Raw genomic sequence first — 21,929 nt, 5'->3', positions numbered from 1 at the left:
ATATATCGCCTACACTGGGAAATATATCGCATGGACCTATATAACGAGGCCCATTCGTTGGTTCGTGCGAAGTCGATGTGTTTTCTGTATCTCCCGTAGGGGATATATCGGCCCATATAGCTGTGATATATCGGCATACGTTGATATATCAAACACGTATATGCACTTTTTTAGCATATTTTGAATTGATTAAACAGCTTTGACTGAGTCAAAACGTGATCCTAATAGCTGCTGGAAGGTTCTAGAGCTTCTAGATCTTTCTTTTATTTATACTCTTCATCAAAAATACTTAAATCCTTAATAAACATGATTATAACTTATCAATTCTATCTAAACCTTAGGTTATATTAAACAATATTTCTAGAACCAACAATATGAATCAAACCTTATGTTATAATTAATATTTCTAAACTATAGGTTAAACTTATAAAATCCATAACAATTGCTATGAGTTTCCAATTAAGTCTTGGCTTGAACCAAAATCCATGGAAACTAACATACTACAAACTGTACTAACTACTACTACTATCTAGCTAAGTAAAAAATTTGGGACACTATAGATTGCCGCTCAAAGTCCCCAGAAGAGCTATGTAGACGCTAAAAGGAGAAACGTTGAGTTTTCAATAGGCGATCAAGTCTTTCTCACAGTATCTCTGATGAAGGGGATTATGCGTTTTGGAAAGAAACGAATGTTAAGCTTGAGGTTTATAGGTCTTTTTGAGATATTGGACAAAGTAGGGCAAGTAGCATATCAGTTGGCTTTACCGCCATCATTAGCTGAAACGCATAATGTTTTCCATATATCAAAGTTGAGAAGGTATGTATCAAATCCATCCCATGTGCTCGATTACAAGGCTCTAGAGTTGAAACAAGATTTCAGTTATGAAGAATAGCCAATACAAGTTCTAGAGTAGGGAACTAAAGAGTTAAGGTCCAAAAGTATGCCTATAGTTAATATCTTGTGGAGCAATAGCACTGAATGAGAGGCAACATGGGAATTGGAGGAAGGTATGAGGGAACAGTATCTCGAGGTATTTGGTAAGTAAAATTTCGAGGACGAAATTCTTTAAGGAGGGAAGATTTCAATAACCAATGTTATTATTTTTCTCCTTAATTATGACTATATGTTAGTTATTATAGTTTATAGTTTAGTTTGAGTGGGAGAAATTAAAAAGATTGCTTTAAGTTTGAATTACTTATTTTAAGGGTATAATTTTATGATTTAGAAAATAATTATAATTTGGATAGTTATAAAATTTTTAGTTAGTATTTATAAAGATTTTAGCATATGATTTAAATTAGTGTATAGTTTTAAGCTTATAATTAAATTAGAATATAGTTTTAATGCACATTATTTGGGTGGTCTAAGGATTTTACATGTGGCATTAAATTCAATCCCCAATTATTTAAAATATAAGGTTTGGCGGAAATTCCATATAGTTTTATTAGGTGGAATTTTTGTGAAGTTATTTATTAAGTATAAGAGTTTTTTTTAAAAGCCAAATTGAAAACCATAACTAGTCATACGCGTGTGGCACAATTCTAAACTAGGTTTTGACTCATTTTTTTACTTAAGAAACTAGGTGTCACTCCAAGTTTGCAAAAAGGAAACTAAGTAATTAAGTTGATGATAGTTTAAACCATTTGATTTTTTTTTTTAATTTGAAATGGCTTAGGTGTAGGCGTGGGAGACTAAGGAGGAGACAAATGGGAGACTCTGACTACATTTTGTTACATATGAGGCTATGTGTTATCTTGAGAACAATTTTAGAACTTTGAATAGTTAGAAAATGGGCTGGTTGAAACTATGATTAAGGAATGATTTTTGAATTTTGAAAAATTGTTGAATGAAGTTAGAGAGAATCAAGGAAAGGAGTTGGGGTTGGGGCCTATAAATAGATCTATTCTCATCACAATTTTTCACACTCAACAAAGCTTTCAAGCCTCTCCATTTTTGAAATACTATAGTCCCAAAAGCTCTCATCTTCTTGCCCCACAAACACCGAATAGCTGACCCACTATATCCTTAATAGTGCTTGGGAATTCTTTTCCTTCTATTCTCTTAATTATCCTCAAACACTTGAGCCAATATTAACCACACATAGCCGAAACACTAAGCCCTTGTTAACTAGTTTATAGCCGAAATAGTTCAAGTGTTGAAGCTCTTGGTGTTGTGTTGGAGATAGGCATTATAGAAGGTTTGGGATTTCGATCTTTTGGTTCTAGGTTAAATGTATGAATTTTATAAGGTTTAGAGATTTTGGAAGTTTGGTTTGATTATAGGTCTCTAATCTTAAATATTTTATGTTATATGTAAGGTTCTCACGTCCTCAAGTATGATACGATATCACTCCAGAAAGACTTGAGTTACGAGGAACAGCCGATTAGCATCCTAGATAGAGGTATGAAGGAATTACGGTCTAAGAGTATTCCGATAGTCAAAGTCCTATGGAGAAATAGTTCTGAACGAGAGGCAACGTGGGAGTTGGAGGAGGACATGCAAACTCGGTATCCAGAATTGTTTGGTAAGTAAATTTCGGGGACGAAATTCTTTGTAGTAGGGGAGAATTGTAGAGTCCTAGAATGTTTACTTAGTTATCTAGCTAGTAGTAGTTGTAGTATTTTAGATTTTGTGGATTTTTGTTCTAACCGGGACTTAGTTGGAAACTCCTTGCAACAGTTATGGATTTTATAAGCTTAACCTATAGTTTAAGCATATTAATTATAACATAAGGTTTGATTAATATTTCTGGTCCTAAATATGATAATTGTTATAACCTAAGGTTTAGATAGAGATAATAAGAATATGACACTTGTCATAAGCATGATTATTAAGGAATTAAGTATTTTAATGATTAAATAAAGAAATAGCAGCCTTAGCACCTACTAGAAATTGTTGGGGTTGTATTTTGACTCAGTCAAAGCAGTTATCCAACCTTAATTATGCTAAAAAAAATTCAATTACGTGTTTAAAATATTTACGTATGTCGATATATCGCAGCTAGGAGCCGATATATCGCCTGATGAAGGATACGGAAAACACGTTGACGATGCACGAACGTAAGAACAGAGGCTCAGGATTAGGGCAGAGCCGATATATCGCTACATAGGGGCGATATATCGCCCTAAGCTGTATTTTTTTTTAATATTTGTTTTTAATTTTAAAATCAAGCCTTGACTACTTAGACCTACCTCTAAACGATTTGACCGAGTCCTAAGCCTTTGATTGACGAATATTCAAATATTTTTCAATTATATTCATTATTTTTATTCAAATCAAATTGGGGTTAGTTTCACTCCTTACCTCTATAAATAGGACTTAGTACCCAACCCTTCCTCTCACTCTTCAAGTTGTGATCAGAGACTCCAAGGTGCTAGTGTGACCATAGAGTGATAAACACTTGGTTTGGGAAAAAGCTTTGTCATTCTTAAGCTTTATAAAATACTTGGGAAGTGAGGATTAGTGTATTTCGGTATGGAAGTTAAACCAATCCTTAAGGTCAACTAAGGTACTCTTATTCTTTAAGTCCAGTTCTCTAAAAACTCTTTAGTTTTCTTTAGTTCCTTTTATTCAGATCCTAACTTTTGATATTGGTTTTTTATTAGGTTCTTGAAACTTAAGACCTTTCTTGGTAAGTTTCTTCTTGAAGGTTTAGTTTCCACATTTATTCTTTACTCTTTAGAAATTCTCACCGTTCTTATTGTTGGTTTTAGGAGTGTTCCAAGTCCCGCATTTGTTCTCAAATATCCCGGTTTTGGTAAGGAAAATAGGATAGTTTTTTTATATGCTTGTATGTTATGTTTATGCTATAATATGTTATGATATGTTATAGTATATATGTTTTGGGGCTTATAGTTGCTTAAATAGCAAACCCCAACACTTTTATGTTCTTGGGGCTTATAGTTGCTTAGCTAGCAAACCTCATTATATTTTGAGGCTTATAGTTGCTTAGCTAGCAAACCCCAAATGTTTACCATGTAAATGGGTTATAGTTAAGATATATGTTTTATGTTTACATTTTATGTTATATATATGTTAGTATATTTTTCCTTGTTGGGCATTAGGCTCATTCCTTTTTCTTTTAGTGTGATGCAGGAAACTAGATACGGAGGCAGAAGGATTCTTGGTGGCTTGACTTGTGTATTGAGGATGAATGGAATGAATGGGCTGCGAGTTGATCGAGGATAACGCTATTTTTAGTTTTTTTTTAAATTATGTTTCTATTGTATTTTCCGCATTTATTTTTGTAAACAATTTTATTCAGTCTAAATTTATGTTTTATGTTTTAAACAATGGGTACCCATACCAAAATCCTACTTTGTATTTTCACAATATTATATTGAAGTTTTAATAAAGTTATTATTATTTCTTATGTATATGTTCTTCAAAGTAATAGTTATGTTTAGTAGTTCTAATGGTCCAAGGTCTTAGAATAGTTGGGTCCTTACAACTAAGGATTACTTGAGGATCGCCAAAATCTCCTTAGTAATTGTACCGTCCTCCTCAATGGCGGCACTACCCTCTACTACGTCATGGACGTACTCTCAGCCAAAATTCATTATTGTTGCCCAATAAATGGCTATATCATCGTCTCTATTGGCCACGACCCAACTCTAGGCTTCTTCTAACCTGTCACTAGTGAAGTCTAGTACTGACTTAAGTGCCCAATACCTTTGTTAGACATCCTAACTCCTGCTAGATGCCACCAAACCATCTACATATTCTTAGTGAAATCTATGACTATGTTGAACACATGCGTCAATCCATTAGACGCATCATGAGGATCCATCTTAATGTTCCATATCTCCCTAACCCTTGTTGTCATCTAACTCCAATGTATCTATGGCCTAGGTAACCTATCCTTAATCTTCCCAGCTCAAGCCTTGACCCTAGGCATCTTTGCTTTGCTTACACAACTAGAATATAAGGGTTAGGCTCGACTTAAATTACTAAGCAAAAAAGTACCAACTTACAATGCAATTGTTGATGCCTTTTTCGATATTCAAATGCTTAATATAAGGGTGTGCAAGAGTCTTAGATAACAAAGCTCTGATACCAAGAGATACTACTGCATACCCTAGTGGTCAACAGCCTCTAAAATTCAACTATTTTGAAAATAGGTCGTTAGGATACTAAAAAGCGCACTAATTGAGATAAAATAAGATTATAAAATATAAGTGTTGACGCGGTTCTTCGCCAACAGGTAATTAAGAGAAGGAGAGAAAGGGATTAGTGCTCAAAGTATAACCGTCATAGATAGGAAATCTTAGGGGATGAACTAGGTGACTCAAGACACGTTTTTAAGTGGTTCAAAGGTTAAAATCCTTCTACTCCACTAGTCAATATTATTGATATATTCTGGGTATTTGGTTACAAAGTGTATATCTCTTCTGAGACTATTTTTTCCAACCCTTATCAACTCCCAGGGTCTCCATATTTATAGGAGAAGGCACCTGGAAGTTGGTAAGGAGGTCATCACGTGACCTTCTTATTTGTCATATCAACTCTGTGACATTCATGATTAATTCCTAAACCTGACACATAAGTATGGTCAAATCGATAGATAAGGAGATAATGGGCCGCACGGCCCAACCCAGCCGTGGGTGTCTGAATACGCACGTTCCTGCTGCGTGTCCGAGAAGTCAGGGAGATATCGGACACGTGATGTCAGATATAGGCACGTTTATCTTGCGTGTGTTGACTTTACAAAGGGTCAGAGATCCATGAGAAGCTCGTACCACGAGCTGCTTCCCTGACCTGACCTTCGGCCTTCAGACTCCTTCCCCCAGTCTTGGGCAGCCTTGGCGAGTCCTTGAGGATACCTCGAGCTAAGGGGGTACGACCTCGAAAACAGGAGCTCCGACCTGGGGAAATTTACGGACTAACCTTGATTAGTCCGAGGCTCGACCTACTAATCAGCCCGTGGGAAAACCAGGGCGTACATCTGCCCCCCAAGCTCCTGCTCGTGGTATATGACGTCATATATAGAAGACCACAGTAGGGGATTTTAGACTCCCCCACAACCCTTCACATTCCACTTTTTGTGCAGGCGTCTGATACGTGGAACGTCGTGGGTGGTGACGGTACGTTTTATGAGAACCGCATTTAATGGCCTAGTCTAAGCCTAGCCGTCATTTCGTATTTCGAGTGGAAGGCCTCGGATCCCTCACTAGGGTCATCCAAGAGCCTTCTACACATGATCCTCCACGTATATAAAAAAGGGGGTGGCCATCCTACGCACGGGCCACCCCTTCATTCAAAATTTCCCAAATTTCTTTCCTTCTTCCCTCTCTAACTTTCAGAAGAACGAAACCCTCGACTCCGTTGCTGCCATTTTCATTGTTCAAGAAGCTTAGGCGCACGAGTTTCTCCAAAGCTTTGGAGGCTATTTCACCGACGAAGCTCCTATCAATGCAGCATTCTCTTCAACCTTCCAGGCATACACTGTAAGTTTCTTGACCCTGTTCACTTTGAAAACATGCTACTGTAGCTTAGGTAAAAAAATTTGTTTTACTGTAGCCGCATGCAAGGGTTTTCTGGGTTGCGTGGATATGGAGGGTGACAGCCCTTTTTAGATTAGGACATACTTGTTGTAGGAAATCGCCTTAGAGTATGGGTTTCAGGATGCTTTTTCTGGAACAATTTCTGGGTAGAAGTTTTGGGAATTTTGGGTGCAAAACCGGGTAGCTTAGGGAACACGCCTCATGGGCGGTTTTGCAATTCCTGCCTACTGAAACTTTCCTTCCAAGGAAAATTTTACTCTGAACCCCCTGACACGCGAATTCCGAGTAATCTGGGATCTGTTGGGAGTATACACGCGTGTTCACAGAACCGTGTGGTTCCACCTCCCACGAGCTGGGCTTACCTCAGCTCGTGCAAATAATAATTATTCTTCCTCCTGCTTGGGTCGCCTTTTCTAAAATGTTTTCTTGTTTTCACTAGGCGATCAGATGGCTCCAAAAAAGAACCTCCCTCAGAAGAATGTTGGAAGCTCGTCCTCCCGGCAGGAGAAGGGAAAGGCGGTGATGCCCAGCTCGCCGATCCCCCACTTTGGGCCGGCCGTGGAGAAATAGGTCGAGGTGGCCCCCGACGCATTCTTTGAGGCGGAGAGAATCATCTCGAAGATAACCAACCAGGCGAAGATCAACAAACTCTTCCTCACCCACAACATTCCACTGGGGAAAGCCTCAGTTATAGCCCGACCTGCTGCGGAGGGCGAGCGAAGCTGCACGCCGCTCGACGAATCGTTTGCGGCCTGGAGTGGTGAACACTTCAAGGCAGGGGCCTTCCTTCCCCTGGATCAGTATTTTGTTGATTTCCTGAACTATGTGGGGTTGGCCCCATTTCAGCTCCCCCCCAACTCCTACCGTCTACTGGCAGGGTTGAGGTACTTATTCAAGAAGCAGGAGTGGGAGGTCCCCACTCCTGCGGATATTTTATACTTCTTTTGCCTAAAAGCCAGCCCGGACCAGAGGGGGCGAGGTGACGGGTTCTACTATTTAACCCGTTTTCCTAATACGGCGGCGGTCATCGAGCTGCCAAGCCATCCAAATGACTTCAAGGACCAGTTCTTCATGTCAACTGGGTTCCGGAACTGCGAGCACCATTACTTCAACCGTCCCTGTAAGTGAACCCTGATCTTAGCTCTCCCTTTAAGTGTTATTTTATTTTAGCTCCTCCCGTATTCCACTCTGATTCCAGCCAATCTTGCAGCCATCTACGCGAGGACCGAAAAGTCTGTGACCCTCGGGGGTCAATATGAAACACTGGCGAGCTTGCCCCCCAGTGAAAAGGACTATCGCGTGCTCGTGACGGACGAGACGATGGTGTTCTGCAAACTGATTTTCCCAAATTAGACTCTGAACCTGAAAAGGCCCCGGGGGCCGCCCCCAGCCCGCGACAACAGACCTATCATCGTTGAGGAGGTCGCGGCAGAGGAAGACGAGGAGGACGAGACGGCTGAAGTTCCGCTCGTGAGGAATAGAAAGAGGACCTTGGAGGTCGCCCAGGGGATGGACGAGGAGAGGATCCAATCCGGAGCAGCCGCGGGTCCTTCCGGCCAAGGTAACCCTTTCTTGCTTAAGAATGTAGATAGGGCCACTGCGGACCCCCGGCTGGTTAGGTTCAATCCTAGGCAGATCGTCCATCGTCACCGAAGGGACCCGGACCTGAACACACTCCTGCTCCATTGTGTTGACCGGCTCGTGCTGGATCACCAAGAGAGCCGGCCTAGGGGTACCGTAGTAGTAGATAACACCCTAGCCTTTAGGTCGATCATTTTTTAGGAATATGGGACCAACTTACGCACGTGGCCATCACTCCAGAGGGGCATCTATGCTCCGGGGCTTAGGCAGTATGTAGAAGAGTCTAGCCCCGAGTCAGAACCGGACCCAGAACTTGCGCCTGTTCGGGAAATAATCGTCTTAGGTTCTTCTAGCTCGGGGGGTAGGGCTCCCTTAGTATTCGTATACTTTTTGCCTTTAACCTTTTGCTTCTATTTCTGCCTGATTGCTAACTTGTAATAACCATGTTTTTTGTTTTTGCAGAAGAGATGTCTCAGTCCGAGGATAGTCTGCGGGGCATAGACTTCGGGGGGAATCCCCCAGCAGGGCCAAGATTTAAAAGGCTCTGAAAGCCCAAGAGCACGGCTGGGGGCTCCACCAAATCTCCGGCAAAGGGGAAGGAAAAAACCCCATCATCGCAGGTCGGGGGGGGGGGGGCAATTCTTTTTACTGGCGGAGCAGGACACATGCCCCCGCCGCCCCAGCGATCTCCATCAGCCACCCAGGACGTGGGAATGGAGGTCGGGACCCCGGCTGCAGTGGCCCCCGGCGTACGCATCACGGTCGACCCCCAGGATCTGGAGAAGATCCCAGAAGCCTTCCGGGGGACGGTGTATGAGTCGCGCGACCTATGCCGTCAACCATTTCTACAAGTTCAAAGAATCGCGTCAACAAAAGTATTTCGATAAAGCTTTGTAATACTTTCACTAAAGTAAAGTTAAATTCAAAAGATACTTTATTTTATGCACTAACATTGTTGAGTTGGAGGTGGAAGATGTATTTAACCAAGTGGCTGAATGTTATGATTGGTTAAATACATTGTGTAAATGGTTTTACACAAAGTGCTTTTTGAAAATCTTTGCAATGAATGTGTTCTTTTTTATCTAAATATATTTACTTATTTATTATATATTACAAAAAATTAAAATATCTAAAATAAATTAATATGATAATAACATAAAACAATATTGAAATCTTAAGTGTTTTTTTTATAATTTTATATTTACTAGATATTTTAAAATATTTTTTATTTTAGTAATGTTATATTAAAAACCCACATTAATATAGAGTTTATTGTAGACTATAATATTATTTTTGCATCTCATAAAATTATAATTGTCAAGCACATAAAACTTTCATATAATGTAGGGAAAAATAAAAAGAAAAATAATTAAAGAAATAGAAAGTGTGAGAGTTTTCCATGACTTTAATTTTACATATTTATGATTATATCATGGCCATGAATATTATAATTAGAATTCTAGCTACACCCATTAGTTATAATATATATAAATTTTGTTGATGATCACTTTATTAGTGTCTTATCAAAATCATATTTTAATTTTAACATGTTTAAATAGATACCGTTGTTGTGTTATTTTGTAAACTACAAATAATAGATAAAGCTTACACAAAGTAAGAACCAAACACAGGGTTTTTACATTATTCAAGTTATTAATTAACCTTAGTCCACGAGTCAATTGTATTGAGAGACTTACAAAGCTCACGTTCTCTCTAAATTTAGGCAGGGATTTTGTATGCACTAAAGTTGGGATCCTTTTACAAGTAATACCATAGCCCTATTTATAGGTGGCTAAGGGGTTATGCTCATTTATGTGAGTTGATTATACTAATTTCTACTTAATAGGATAAGATTACACGTAAATTAAAGTTTCTTCCTTATAATTTAGGCTTCTGGGCCCCATTTTCTCATCAATAGGCTCACTACGAGGTTAATAAGCCCAATGCTACTAGGAGCTAGCCATTGAGGTTACTTTTTGTCTGAGGTCATTGGGAGATGGGTTTGTTGTCAAATATCCGAGTATGTTCTACTACTCCTAGACCTGACAGGAGGGGTCACAGTACTCAGTGTGGCCGCCAGGGCGGCCATGAGGTTAGGAGAAGTTATCCAGTATGCGCCACGTGTAGGAGATGCCATCTTGGAGAATGCCAAGCAAAGGCATATTTTCTATGTAGAATAATTAGGAACATCAAGAAAGATTGCCCGAAATCAAAGATAGAAGAACCAAGGAATACAGATAGCTCGACCCCAGCTCGAGTGTCCATCTCAACACAGTCAGAGCGTGAGGTAGGTTCCTCAGAGGCGGCAGGTCAACTTTCTTGTTCCTGTTCTTTTATATTGTGTTGAATGAGTCTGGTACTAAGTATCTCTTAGAGGAGACATAGATATATGGCACTTACTATATGATTATTAAGCTAAGGGGCTTGAGATTTTAGTGTCTGCCAAGGGAATCGGTCATTTCTAGGAGAAGGATCAGAGTATTACTGGTAGAAAGTTAGCAGTAATAATTGATTGAACTGGTTATATGAGGATTTTGATATGATCCTGAGTATGGATTAGTCTTCCAAATAAGGGACAACCATGGATTGCAAGAAAGGATGGTGACTTCTGAGTTTAAAAGGATAGGACCCAGTTGTGTTTACGAGATGCCTAACTATTGTGGTAGGTACCACTAAGGTTATATTCATTAGAGCAGATGAAAACTGAATCGGTTAGTGAGGTTTCAGATGGGCTTACAAGGATTCGTTGGGATTGCTGTTGCGTCAAGCAATTGAGTGTGCTATGGGATTAAGGTAGGGATAGAATCGGTATCAGAGACATCATGAAGAATGACACTAGCTGAGCAGAAAGATACAAAGGTTCAGTGGAAGAAGTTATTTGACTTGATGGTTAATCAGATGGGGCATCTCACCATGGGACATGTGAACACCATTTGTTAAGAAGAAGGCCAAGTCTGCAAGAATGTGTACCGCATATGGATAGCCAAATAAAGTAATTGCCAAGAATAGGTTTCCATTGCCAAGGATGGATGATTTATTTGTCTGGTTGCAGGGTAGGACAATGCTCTCAAGAAATGACCCTCAATCTAGTTATTACAAGTTGAGGATCAAGAAAAGAGACATTTCAAGAATTACCTCTCGCACCAAGTGTGATATGATGGGCTTTTAGTGAATGGTCTGGAATTGACCAATGCTCCAACATCCCACGTAAATTCAAAAAGTAGAGAGTACAGGGATGATTTGGACAAGTCGTATCTAGATTGATCGAGAATGTTTTGGGCTACTTCCGATTAGAAACATAACACAAGTAACATTTTCGTTGATATTACCAAGGCGGAGGAAGCAGAGATGACATGTAAGGTTCCGGAAGGGATAGTTTCCAATTTCTCCAGATGATATTCAATATCACATTATGGGAAGTAATGGATTGTGTATGATTTAATTAAGATAAAACTAATAAGGAATCGGATAACAGAATGTTTTAGAGTTTAAACACATCGACTTTTACTTGAAGCATCTTTGAGGATTGCCATACCCTTGACTGAAGTAACATAGGAACCTAAAGTTTGTCTGAATGGATAATTGCATGTCGGATTTTTCAGAAGTTGAAATAAAGGTTGATTAACATGCCATGGTATTAGAATATGCATGCGGTGGACTAATACAGGAGGATGGTGCGATGGACGCTGTCCTTTCTTAAAACGTGGAGTTATAATGTGGTGCGTCAAAGACTAGGGTGCGCCCGTGTGTAGACTGACAAGGCGATTGTTTGTGTTTCACGGTGGATAAAGGAATAAGAACATAGATGTTATACATGGGCATTTAGTTGACTGTAATGTCGGATAGCCACAGTTAGGGCGAGGTGACAACACCTATGGAAAAGAAGTACATACACTAGCATGAATGCTAAAGTGTTTTGTCACCCATACAGTGTTGACCATGAGACAAAGGCACTAGTGGGAACTAGTGAAGGACTCACATTGAAATCCTTTGTTACTAAGAGAAAACTAACGTGGAGGCTGACATCTTGAGTTAGAAAGATCTGTGCCAGTTGTATGATTCACAATGGATTATAGTAAAGTCAGATGAGGTAACGACCAGGATTGGAATAGAATCTGTGTTTGAAAATTGGAAGAAATACCTCCATGAACAATGAAATACAGGGAGAAAATCTTATAGAAATTTCCAAGAATCCTACTACTTCAATATGGATAGGTTAAGATATGAGGATCCTATACAAGATCCAATGGATGTTGGCATGACGGGAGATTCAAGATGAGTCTTATACACCCCCTTATGATTTTTGTATCTAGGAAGTTTGAATGGGAGTTAAGTCCTAAAATTTGTATTCCGGGAGGCACACTGCGTAATCTTTTAGCAAATGAGAGATGATAATGAGAGGCCAGAAAGGCTACTATGACTCTAGGGTATCCTAGAGTTAGTATGGAGGGGTGTGGTTATGAACCGCAAGGGTGGAGCACCTCAGATTGCAGGTAAGATGAGTGTGTGCGAGAAGTTGTTACTCGACATATTAAGATAGTACCCTTTTGTTTGTGTGAGCGAATTATCATAGGGATAAGTATATATGAAAGGAGACCGTACGTCTCCATGGGACACCAAAATCGATTGTGTCAGATTGAGACCCTTTATTTCACAAGTCTTGAAAAGGCTCATACAGGGCGATGAGTATTAGATTAGGATTTGGACTTATTGGTTACCTTCAGACTGATTGACAACCTGAAGGAACAACTCAGACTCTAAGCATTTCACTTCAAATATATAGGTATTCAGGACATTGAGGCAAATACGGTCCCTTGATTGGACTGTCACGGTGATGAATGTCGGTCGATGGCTACAATGACTTTGAATAGGATATTGTGAGATAAGGAATGGGAAGTACTCATTCTGGGAAATGAAACGAGGGACATGAAGTATTCTTGTTCAAAATCGGTTTGGAGGACCGATGAAGTTATTAAGGATTGTTAGAGCAAGAGTGTCTGCTTTATTGAAAGGAAATAAGAGTGCACAAATTTAAATATGGGGACGGAGTTCCAAGATTGGAGACTTTGAAATTCTCTGAGTATTGTTAATTAAAAGATAAAAATATTTTGGGAAAGAAAGAGGAGATTTGACTCTATGTTTGATATACTTGTGAGAACCTAATAAGGATTAGGCCAGAGGCCTACAGACTAGCCTTACCCCAGCATGGGTAAAGGCTCATAAGGTGTTAGTGGTGCCAATGTTATGGAAAGAGGTGTTGAGTACTACCCCCAATTGGGGTGAAGAGACCCTGGAATTTGATTGGGATTTATTGTGTAAGGAAAAATCAGTGGAAATCCTGGATAGAAAAGATAGCACGGTAAATGACTTGACTCTAAAGTTATAGTTAGATTTGCGGGATTAGTATTCTGAGATGTTTGAATAAATATCGAGGATGAAATTTTGATAAGGAGGGGATAGTTGTAACATCCTGAATTTGCTATTAAGGCTAAGTGCGTAGATTACTGTGCCAGGAGGGCATAATTGTATTTATAAATGGAATTAATTGGATATATGTGTGACTATGTGGTATAAATGATTTATATGGTAATGTGAATATTTATGCAAGTTTATATGTATATAATACGCATGCGAGCTCGTTTTTTGTAAATTGGGGCATATTTGTAATTTTTGACCCGTTGAGGGTATATTTGTATTATGTATGTGTTATGACTGAGACCCCAGTGTTATGGGGGGTGCATTTGAGATGTGTGGTCTGAGGCGATCCTAGTGAGCGAATTAGCAGAATAGTCACAACGGGGTTAAATACCCAGCTTGGGGTAAGCCTAGGGGTATTTTGGGAAACTTAGTACATATTCAGGGTTTATCGGGTAATAGGTAGTTACTCAATGACTATTTTGGGTATGTCGGGATTAATCTGGGATTTATAGTGCAATTTGAGGATTAGCAGGAAATGCGGCTAATGGCCGTTTTTCCCTTGAGGGCTTTGAAGGGGGAACTCTTGGATAAGGGGCATTAAGGTAATTTCCTTGGCCTTGGAATACCTTATTATTCTAGGAGCCTTAGGAAGTTTAGGAATCAGGCAGAAAAGGAAAGAAGCACCTAGACTATTCACTCCCTCTCTCTCACATTTCTCTCCCTCCCTTGAGACTTAGTTGGGGTTTGAGGCATTTTGGAGGAGTTTGGCTTAGGAAATTGGAGGCTGGAGCTGGGATTGATTGAGGTTCAGTTCAGCGGTCGTGATTCTTGTTGAGGTAAGCTTCAATTCTGTTGTTGATTAGGTTTGATTTGTTTATTTTGGTGCTCTTGAGTTTTGAACTCAAGGGGTTAATTTTGAGCTGCAATGGAGTTTTAGTTTAGTTGTTGTTGTGATGGTGTTGCATTAGGTGTAGTATTGAGGTATTGGGGTTCAATTGTGGTTTTGGTTCACATTGGGGGTGAAGTTTGATGATTTTTTCTTGGAGAAAACGCAGGAAAAGCCCTAGAATATATGGGTTTCAGGTTCGAACCGCGACGCTGTTCTTCAAGCGTCATGGCCCATGTACATAAAATGGCTTTGGTGGTTCTCTGAAATTGCTTAAGCACTGCGCCGCTAGTTCACTACAAGAAAAAATATTTTTAGCTACAAAGAAATTGGTAGCAAATGATATATATTTAGTAGCTAATACATTCTTAGCTACCAAATTTTTTTTGGTAGCAACTTCGTAGCTAAAGCCCCGTCGCTAAAAGTATTTTGCTACCAAAATTTTTTGCAGCTAATAGTTCTTATTTGCTACTAAATTTTTAGTAGTAAAATATATTAAATTTAGTAGCAAAATAATTACTTTTTGAGACTATTAAAATTGTTCTACAACAATTTGGTAGCAAATTTCTTTTAAACTAGTAGCCAAAGCAATTGTCATTAAAATTTTAAAATCCAACAAAATGATTTTACTACCAAATTTTGGTAGCAAACAATTATTAAACTAGTAGCAAATAAATCTTAAATAATTTTGCTACTAAAATTTGGTAGCAAAATTAATATACATTAAATTATGATTTTTAATCTAATATATAATTATTTTAAATTTTTTTGTTATTTTATTATTATAGCATTTCTAATTATTTGTTTATTATATAAATAAAAAACATTATTAAAATACTCAAACTAATTTTTATAAAATTAATGAGCTATTTTATAAACAATTTAAGTGTTTACAATACAAAATCTAAAATATAATACAAACTAATCACATATACAAATCTACACTACATCAAAAGTTCATGTTACTGCATGTGGATAGTGACTGATCTTTTCCCTGTTCCCTTTCCCTTCTGGTTTCCGAAAGAGCTAGAAGTTCTTATATGTGAGTTTGTTTGAATTACATAGTATGCTCCAGTTCTTCCTATACCTACACTGCAGTGAAAAAGAAGTTGAAGTCAATTGGGAAGAAGAAGAATTGAAATTTGGAAACTGTACTTGAAGTATCACTATGAATGAGGAGAGAATACAATTAATCTTGCGAAGTGGTAAACGGATGAAGTGGTTTGATCACTCAACAAAACTGATTAATATGTATTGGACAATAATACAAATATCTTTGACAAAAATTAAAAAAACTAACCTACTATATATATATATGCATATTCTATTTTTTAATAATAAAAAACTACTAAACTTAACTATAACCACACATTTAGGAAATAACAACCATAAATTATAAAATAGTAAATTTAGTTTTAATTTATCATAAGAGTGTAAAGAATCAAATAATAAACATTAATTATAAAAATACAATTTAATTTTTTCATATTTGTATTTCATAAAAAATACTTCATTATGGTGATTTGTTTTGTTAACGTGAATAGGAAAAATCTCAGAATTGGTATGTTTGTTTCAAATTCCTTTAAAAATTTAAACTTTAATAAAACTTTCAAACTTGAATATTTATAAATATAATAAATGGTCTGTTGTTAACGTGAATGGTAAAGACCTCAAACTTGATATTTTTGTTTTAAAGTTTTATGCATTAATAAATAATATTCAATTACATTAATTGGGTGAAAAAACTGAGTAAATAAATAATCAAATCATTCAAAATAAAAAATCTCTAAATTTAATCCATTCTGTTGAGATCTTTTTAAACAATATTAAGTTTAAATTAATTTTAAAACAATATCTATGATTTAACATCACACTCACACTCTTATATAACAGTTATCATATCAATTATTTTTATCAACATATAATTTTTCTCTCCAGCCAATATCAAGTGTGAGAGTACAACATAATTATGTCTAACTCAATTTCTTTATAATCATAAATTGTTGTATTATTTAAATTGATTTGCAACTTTTTTTTTTCTCAAATCAGGTGTTCAATCTACAATCAGGCCGGTCAATTCATGTATGAAAATGTTCAACGAAACAAGAATCACAAGGTACCATCTCATTTCTCATACAAATTCAATTATAAATTACTATATTCATCTTATAGATTTTTTTTTATCTCAAATCAGGCAGTGCTTCAAAAATCAAATAGTGTATCATATAAAGTTCACCCAAACATAAGGTACAATTTTATACAAATTTAGTTATAAATAAACATATTCATCTTTTACAAATCCAATTATAAATTAATATATTCATCTAATAGAAATTAAACAGGTAGTGAATCACAAATAAGTGAAGCAGATTCATATAAGATAAAGTTCAACGAAATACAAATCACTAGGTACCATCTTATACAAATTCTTGAAAAAACCACGAGTAAAAATATTCATTGTGCGTAATCAAATCATTCAATAAATAATTTCTAAATTTAATCCATTCTGTTGCAATCTTTTCAAACAATATTAAGTTTAATTTATTTTTAAAATAATATCTATAATTTAACATCACTCTTATATAAAAATTATCATATCAATTATTTTTATCAACATAGAATTTTTCTCTATCCAAACAATATTTATCAAAATTAAGTCTAACTAAATTTCTTTATAATCATACATCATTGATTGCTATATTATTTAAGTTGATTTACAACCCTTTTTTTTTCTTCTCAAATTAGGTGGTCAATCTAGGAAAAGTTCCAAGGTAAATCATTATTGCCACACAAAAATATTGCAAAATCATCTTATACAAAACCAGATAGTGAGTCACAAATCAGCATGAATCACAAGGTACCATATCATTTCTCATACAAATTCAATAATAAATTAACATATTTATCTTATAGAAATATATTTTTATCTCAAATCAGATTGTGTTTAGGAACCATCCTATACAAATTCAGTTATGAATTACTATATTATGCTATGTGAGTAAATTTTTTTTAGATGTTATTAGTTTATGAATTTAGTTTATTAAAACACAATCAGAGAAATAAAACCATTAATTGTTATGATAATAAATTTTAAAACTAAAAACCAAACACAAAATATAAAATAACAAAACAATAAAATAGTAGATAGAGAACTATGAAGGAAACCTACAAGCATACAGAAATAAAACCATTAATTGCTATGATAATAAATTTTAAAACTAAAAACCAAACACAAAATATAAAATAACAAAACAATAAAATAGTAGATAGAGAACTATGAAGAAACCTAAAAGCATTAATAAGATTTTCATATTGATACATATACCTGTAAGCTTTTCCCTTTTTTGCTTGATTTTCCCTTTTTTGCTTGAGGATCTTCTTCAGATTCAACAGGGCTTTCATCAGAGTCCATCTCTTCTGAACTCTCCTCAGTTTTCTTAGATGACTGAACCTTTTTGGCAGCAGGAACGGCAGCATGAGGGTAATTAAAATGATAAAAATTTAGTACCCACGATTATATATCAACCAGAATATATAAATTCAAACCAGAATATATAAAATAATACAATATACTATATTGTAGAGGAACGACCACTACAACAGGTTTCTTTGCTTGTGAAACAGCCTTGGTGCTTTCTTCTGTAGTATGAGGGAAAATTATTAGCTTCAACTATCTAAACACACAAGTTCCACAAGATTAAGTTTTGTAACTGTTAAATTTTTGTATGCATAATAGGCATTGCCATATAAATTAAGGCCAAAACCCTCTTTAAATGACATAATACATACTCTATGAAGATTAATGAGATTACCTTAGATTGTCGTATATCAACCAGAGCCTTATATCTTCCAACCGTGGCCATACTTCCAAGGTGTTTGTACACAAAAGTGTCCCCAAATGGGATGTCATTGGTCAAGAAGGCCTTGCCACCATTCTGCTTCCCAATCTTGTTATACAACTCCACTAGAAATTTTCCTTGGCATTCTACAACCTATTCAGATAAAAACAATGTGAAACTGGTTAAATCTTAAGCCTTGGATGTACAATAATTCTTGAAACATTAATATACATTAATGAGTTAGTAACATTCTTATTAACATATTACATGTAACCAGAAGTAAAAGTGAAAGAATGTATAGTAACAAGAGGATTTACGGTACATATTATTAGTACCTCCCACCAGGGGAGTTTGGAAGATGAAGTGATTTCACAAAGTCTGATGGTCCAACCCCTGTTGACCACACCAAAAGGCCATACGGAACATCAGTTCCATTGTATTAACAAGTATTAAATAAAAAAGAAACCTAGGCATTTCTAAACTTACCTTCTCATCCTTAGCGTATATTGCTACCCCAAGAACACAAAGAACAAAACATAACAAATATGCAGTTAGAATCAGTGAAACAAACTACTAAAATTAAACATATTGCAAACTAAAACAACAGCATTGTTCTAAAGAATAATAATACAAAAAATCCAATGGGATATATTACACATTTCCATTAACCACCAAAGATTTTGAACTTAATTATGCATAAGAATCAAGTTCAAAATCTTCTCAAAAGCTCAGATCTAAGCTACTTAGTTACCATCAAAACATCATAGAAAAGAAGAATAAATTTTTTTAACAGTTTCTAAATCAACAAAACTCTCACATTTCACAAGCAAAAGAAAATAATTTTCGCTCTTCCAAGAAAGAGAAAAAGAAACACTTCATTGAGCCAAAGATCAGAGTGGCTTCGGGGTCACCTGGCTTCGGGGTCGAGCGCGAGGGAGGCGGAGATGGAGCTGACGAAGATGGTGAGGGCTAAGTTGGGATCACGTCTGGGCTCGGGTCACCTGGCTTCGGGGTCACGTGCAAGGGAGGCGGAGATGGAGCTGACAAAGATGGTGAGGGCTAAGTTGGGATCACGTCTGGGTTTGGGTCACCTGGCTTCATGTAAAGAACGCCCTAGACTAGTACTTAATAAAACATTCACATATCATTGGTCCATAAAGAAAACCACTTTTATAAAGGTCTCAGTGGGGACTTGTTTAAAACAATGCAAGTTGGGCCCATTAGTTTAAAAAGAAAATATGAGTTTTTATGCAAAGTTCAAAAGAAACAAAATTAAATAATTAAGTCCCACTGATAATTTAGAAAGTCTCTTAAAACATAACATAATTAAAATGGCGTCCTAAAGTGATCGTTTATTCTGTCCATAGGATACCCCACGCCATACACCCTACGACGATAGAACTCCTCACGTCACCACGCGTGCCACACAGAAATCCTATTTGCTACCTGGAAGGGAAAGTAAGGGGGTGAGCTAAAAGCCCAGTAAGGAAGTACAAACAATAAGCAAGTAAGGATACAACAAATACAACCACTATCGTTCATCTTAAACATCACGGCATCATAGCATATCATAACATTATCGTAACATAACATCATAGCATATCATAACATTATCGTAACATGACATCATAGCATATCATAACCTATCGTAACATAACATCATAGCATATCATAACATTATCGTAACATAACATCATAGCATATCATAACATTATCATAACATAACATCATATCACATTCATACAACATTCATGATGAACATGGCCCGCTAACTTGTCCATGTCACCCTATGAGGTAAACAAGATTCTCTGGTCCTTGAATAACCTCGGCGCGTCCGCCCTAGGAGTTACGTCTTTATATCCTTAGTAACTCGGGTTACGTCTTTATATCCTTAGCAACCCATTTGATGTGTCGCGTTCATCATGCTAACATCCATTCATAAACATATCATATTCATACAAGACACATATCATCACATTATGGCATTCATAATTCATAACAATTCATTCATACAACAGTCTTACCATTCATAGCAGAAAATCATAGAATCTATCTAACTTCCTTACCTTAGGTCCGAGCTAAGAAATTTTACAACCTCTCAACGAGCCTATACCATAACCAAAACAACATTTCTTAGGTTCATAAAATTACTATATTGCCATTTCATACAACTCATGTGTGCATGGGCCATGCACACATAATAAGAGTTACACATAACATGCAATTATTCTTAACTACACATAAGGCCATAAGGAATAATGCTCATTTGACCTATTTTACATGCATGATCTTTCTATAAAAACCACATGGTTGAATAATAGACATAATTTTGGACGTAAAAGTGGATTTGCATGTGACATGCATACGTGGAAACATTGCGTAATTGTGACGTTTTAAAAACGATAATTCTACATGTCTTACTTTTATCGTTTTAAAATTAATAGACTTATAACATGCTTTATTTTTCTTAAAATTTATAGGTTGATTAAATTTATCAAAACATTATTTTATTTAGCTTAAAAAAAAGTAAAATATGTGACAATTTCATTTATTATTCTCAAATTACAAAGAAATAGCAAAAGCTTGAAATTTAATTAAAATACCTATGATTAATATGTTTCTTTAGAAAAATCAAATTTAATATTGGTTAATTGTGTTACATAAATGATGTGAGAAAAATATATTTTTAAGTGTGGGAAAAATATATTTTATTTAAATTATTTAAGACTTAGTTTTATGTAACATAAATCCATATGTGACAATTAAATAATCATTTTTTTAACTTTTTAAACCAAACTTTCAGCCACTATTTAATTTCTTTAAAAATCACAAATAAATTGATTATAAATATTTTCTCAATAAAAAATAAGGAAAAATCACAACTTATCAAAATATGCATTCATACCATATTAAAATACCACTTTTAATATTACCATAATTTAGGGTATTAATTTTATTTCAAATACTCATCAAATTCATTTTATTGAAACACTTCACATTTTTTTACAAAAATTCCAGCAACCATTTTTATCTTTAAAAATCACCATATTCAATTTAAAACCTCATATTTTTCTAAAAATACAATAAAAATTCAGTAGGTATTTATTTGAATAAAATATCATTTTATTGTGACTTAAAATACCATTTTTAATTTCATAAAATTAACATAACATCAAGGACATTACTTATGCATGCAAATCATTTTTTTTATCAAACTTTTACCCAATTATTTACAAAAACCAGCAAGCTTAATTTCTCATGAAATTCATTATTTATCTCAAAAATTTCACATAAAATCATACATGTCCAAAATCTCATCATGCTCTTATTATATACATAATTCTAAGAATATTTCTAACATATTCACATGCAATCTTATAAAATCTCATTTTTTCTATTCCATTGAATCTACACATGAAATCCAACAAAAACAATAACAATGACAATAACATACATTAATTCATAAACACCATATTTCATACATGCCTTTATAATAACCTTAACATATTTCTATCATTTCTCCTTTTTATGCATATCATGATTCATTGGTACATAAAATCACATACATCTTATCATATTTCTAAAATCATTATTATTTCAAAACATACAAGAAAATACACATGATTGAACTTTTTACCCCTAGGCCTAAACATTTAAGATCCACCATAAAACATCACAAAATTCCCATCTACCTTCACATA

Source organism: Humulus lupulus, chromosome 5 (assembly GCF_963169125.1).
Source record: "Humulus lupulus chromosome 5, drHumLupu1.1, whole genome shotgun sequence".
In the NCBI taxonomy this organism is placed as follows: domain Eukaryota; kingdom Viridiplantae; phylum Streptophyta; class Magnoliopsida; order Rosales; family Cannabaceae; genus Humulus; species Humulus lupulus.
This window is presented reverse-complemented; position numbering follows the sequence as displayed.